Below are 5146 nucleotides of genomic sequence, written 5' to 3'. Positions count from 1 at the left end.
GTCGTAGTTAATTAAACATTAGTTAATAATATAGACAATGAAATGCTTTGGAAACCATTTACTGAGATTATAAAGTTGCTCTTTAAAATGACCATCCAAATAACGTAAGTAGATGAACTACACAGTACTTATTCAACATTTACAAAGTATTATAAACATCAGTTTAGGGCTGGGCGATATGGACCAATAGTCATATCCCGATATATTTTGGCTGAATATTGATATACGATATATATTTCCCAATATTTTTATTGCAAATTGAGAGCAAATGTTCAGTCAAAGTCAAAGCCAAATATGACATGTGGGTGGGAATTTCCTCATTTTAGGGGCGAGTCCATTTGGCCTTCACTTTTTTTTAGGGGCACCAAGGCCACGTGACAGGGCACAAAGACCACTAAGTAAAATGTGTTGATTTACCTTTCAGAGTGATACCATAACATCCTAATTTATAATAACACATGGATTATGTATTAAAACATTTTTTAAATACCAATAACATGTTAATGTTACATTAGAAAACAGTTTGTTTTTTAAGTAGGATTAGGGAGAGGTGAGTTTTGTGACACTATATTGAATATTAATGTTATTGAATATTTCTCCCAATAGAAATTCCCCAAAATTATGGCAAAGCACATTTTTTCCCAAACAAAAAAAATTGTAGAATAACCAGCAGGAGACCACTGATGTGTGGAGTGATTTTGGTGGCACTACACTCTGAATAATAGTGAAGTTATTGAATATTTTTTGTAGTTTCTCCTTTCGGTGTTGCACTTTGTAGACGGTCCCTGCGCCCTCGTCTCACAGCTGGCTGACCATACAGACCAGAGTTAATGTCCAGACGCTCGTTTTGATTAACATACGGTTGTAGCTCGTTGTCTTCCTTACTACCGTATGAAAGAGCCATTAGTTGTCTTTTAACAAGGTTTCACTTATGAGTTGTTGATCCGGGAAGTTCGAATCTGTGAATATATTTCCAACTTTACCGGACTAAATCCTACCACATACGTCAGTTACGTACCATGTCAAACCGGCTGCGCTCGCTTGCTGTGCTGTAAGTTTCGTTCTTCTGTTTTGAGACGCTGCTGCTGTTTGAGAGGCTTTCACGTGAGATCATCGTGATGATGAGACTCCACCTGCGCGAACCGCGGACTCACTGAAGTTACTGTGAGTGACTACTGTGCACTCAGGTGGCTGTAATTAAAGGCAAGCTCGCTACGCTGACCGGGCCAGGGGCACAGAGGCCACTGTGGCCGTACGATGAGTTTTTTTTCATGGGGCATCAAAGCCGAAGTGCGGGGCAACAATAGTTTGTTGAAGAGTGCCTGAGTGTCTGTTCCAGCCCCTCCCCTCTCTGTGCATGAAGGAGGAGGGGCGGGGGGAGCAGTGCAGAGAGCTCCGGGTCAGCAGCTTACCTGGAGCAAGGACCACAGCGCAAATTTGAACTATATCGATATACGCGATAGGGTCTAATTCCATATCACATTTAAAAAATATATCGATATATGTTTTATATCGATATATCGCCCAGCCCTAATCAGTTACAACTTTACAATAAACAGTTGCCAAATAAATGGTTTATAAAGCATTTCATTGTTAACAGTCAAATAACTTTAAACTAGTTAACTAACTTTATTGTGAAGTTTTATTATATATACATTTACCATATGATAATGTGTATTATAAAGTGTTATCATATATTAAATCTAAGTGGCCTCATTGTGAGAATTAGACCCTAACCTCTGCCAGAGATAGAGCCAGCCTCAATATGACTTGCAGATAGTTTCAAAGAATGGTTTGACAATTTGGGAAATACTCTCATCTGCCAATCTTGCTGCTATTAAAAGAGAAGAGTGATACTTTCACATCTGGACAGTAGATATGAAACCGTATTCAGAAGCCAGTTAGCTTAGCATCACACACAGACTGGATACAGGGGGAAACAGCTCACCTGGCTCTGCCGACCAGGCACCTTGAAAGCTAATTTATTATCATTTTTATATATTTTGTCGATCATAAATAATGTATAGATGTATAGACAGACAGACAGACGGACTGCTTAATAAATATTTATTCAATGACGTCAGAATTACTGTATATTGTCTTCCTTCAACCATAGGCCTGCCTGCTTGTTCGAACAATGGGAATAAACATATTAATAACATATTAATTAACACATCACAACTATAGAAACAGTAGTTTACTAGATACACAAAAGGAAAAATGCATATGAATCATTGTAACACTTTGCATGAACGATATATACAGTGTGGGCATTAGAAGGCTGGTGGAGTACAGGGATTGCATTTTCCATGCTATCAGGATATATTTCAGTAATTACAGTTTTTCTCAGTTGTTTACACACAAAAACTGGCACTTTGTGTTGGTTGAGATGTACACTGTGTACATTGTGTTTGTGGGAAAAATAAAATATATCTGTTACCGTGTATTTGTGTGTTCTAAGTATAAAAACAATGGGCCTCATTCACCAATATCTTCTTAAGCATCTTCTTAGATTCTTTCTTAAGTTGTTCTTACAGTTTTTCTCGATTGTTTACACACATTTTCTGAAAGCATGCCTCATGCTCTCAGAACTCTACACACAAATCAAAAATCACACACACACAACGTGCAAAACCCCTCAATTCTCCTGCAAAATGAAACTTTACATTCAAAACAATGTTATTTCTTCTCAAAATGGTATTTTGTTTTCAAATGACACACACAAACCATCAAATGAATAGACATTTATAAGAACCAGTTGAACACTGATGTGCTCAGTGTAAAACACTATGATGAATGGACAACACTTCTTCATTCATCATAATGACTTTGGCCTTTTTTGTTCAGTTACACTTACTACAGTCAGTACATACATAAGTGTGCTGTAAAATATTTGAGAATATTGTTTTTATACTCAGGACACACAAATACATGGTAACAGATATATTTTATTTTTCCCACAAAAACAATGTACACAGTGTACATCCCAACCAACACAAAGTGCATATACAACAATATACGGTCTACCTACAAAACAACAGAAGAATTTACTGAACACAGTTACAGTAAAAAAAAACAAACAACAAACAACAAAAAAAAAACAACTGTGCAGCATGCATGTAAAGCACCAACTGCAATATATCCACACGTGTCTTCCATAGTTTGGAGAAGGGGTATACACATTTGTGGATTTCGGTCATACACTTTCCATCTCCAGGCAGAAAAACAATTCTCAACAGGATTGAGGAATGGAGAATATGGAGGGAGATAAACAACTATAAAGCGTGGTTGGGCAGTGAACCAGTTATGAACCAGAGCAGCCCAGTGGAAACTTACGTTGTCCCAAATGACAACGTACCTGAGCTGCTCTGGTGGAATGAGTGTGTTGTGTAGGGTGTCCAGGTGTTTGTCCATGTGATGAGTCAGTGTGCATAGTAGGGCTATTCACTTTAGAATTTTGAATGACAGAGTGTTCTTTGTGAAAACAAGAGATTTTCTTCATGAAAATTGTGCCAAATGCAGAGAATTGTGTGTAGTGTTTTGAAAAAAGTGTGTTTTAGAACTTCAATTTGAGTGTAAAGCAGGAATTGTGCTTGTAGTTTAGCAGAACTGGTTCAGGGGGTTGGTGCATCAGTTACATGTTGTGGTCATTGTGTCTCAAGTACCAGTTTTTGTGTGTAAACAAGTGAGAAAAACTGTAAGAGGTTCTTTAAGAAAACCCTAAGTCAGATTCACTAACTTGTTCGTAAGCCTCAGAATTGTTCGCAGCTGTGTTCTTACATTGATGAAAGCCGCAGGAGCAATATATATGCCATTGTTTTGCGGGCCTTGGATGGAGAAATGCCACGTATAAATAGGTTGGGGGGGGTTACTAATTGATGGCATGTTTCCAATTTACTTGATTTATCTTAAATCATTGGCACATCTAATTTATTTTAGAATTTAAATTCTTTGTAAATTACCAAAAATATGAAATAAATAAATAAATGAATAAATATGACTGAATTATCACTGTAATATTGCATTTTATTGAACTACACAAGAGAAGAAAACACAACCATGCCAACATTTCGGCACTGAAATGTGCGTAAGAGTACTCCTGAGTGTTCGTAGGATTTGTTCTTGCCTAAGAAAAAATCCTAGATAAGAAAAAATTCATGAATGCCACAATCTTCGTAAAATCTTCGTAAGTGGGACTTAAGAACAAATTTGTTCATAAGAACGGTTCATGAATGAGGCCCAATATTCTCAAATATTTTACAGCACACTTATGTATGTACTGACTGTAGTAAGTGTAACTGAACAAAAAAGGCCAAAGTCATTATGATGAATGAAGAAGAAGTGTTTTCCATTCATCATGGTGTTTTACACTGAGCACATCAGTGTTCAACTGGTTCTTATAAATGTCTATTCATTTGATGGTTTGTGTGTGTCATTTGAAAACAAAACACCATTTTGAGAAGAAATAACATTGTTTTGAATGTAAAGTTTCATTTTGCAGGAGAATTGAGGGGTTTTGCCCGTTGTGTGTGTGATTTTTGATTTGTGTGTAGAGTTCTGAGAGCATGAGGCATGCTTTCAGAGAAAAACTGTAATACATCCTTTGCTGCCATCTAGTGGTGTAATACATGCAGTACAACAAGGCTTAAATGCTGTACTGCATGTCCCCACACACACCGCCCAGACTCGAACCAACAGCCAACTTCCTTTATCTGACCACTCTCATCATCTGACCCGTTCGACAGATAAGGCCATTTACACAGAACACATCCTGAAGGCAGGAAAAGCACAAGTGTCACTGAAAACATTATGGATATCTCTGTTCTGTGAAAGTGAACCAGTGATCGTGACACAGTGTGACATTCCATGACACCCTGCGGGGGGAGAAAAGCAGTTTTTATATTTAAGAGCTCGAATGTTGAACTCAAACTTGCTTTCTTCAAAAGGTGATCATTGCATGGATTGATAAATAGCATTAGATGTGAATTAGGGTACAATAGCCTAACCATGAAAATAACAAATGGGTAAGTAGTAGGGCTGTCAAAGTTAATAACGAGTTAATAACGAGTTAACGCCATATCCTCTTAACGCCGTTATTTTGTTTTAACGCGCGATTAACGCTCGGTATAAAAATAAATTTAAAAAA

The sequence above is a fragment of the Sparus aurata genome, chromosome 4 (assembly GCF_900880675.1).
Source record: "Sparus aurata chromosome 4, fSpaAur1.1, whole genome shotgun sequence".
NCBI lineage: Eukaryota > Metazoa > Chordata > Actinopteri > Spariformes > Sparidae > Sparus > Sparus aurata.
The sequence above is the reverse complement of the archived record's forward strand: the minus strand, read 5'-3'. Positions refer to the sequence as shown.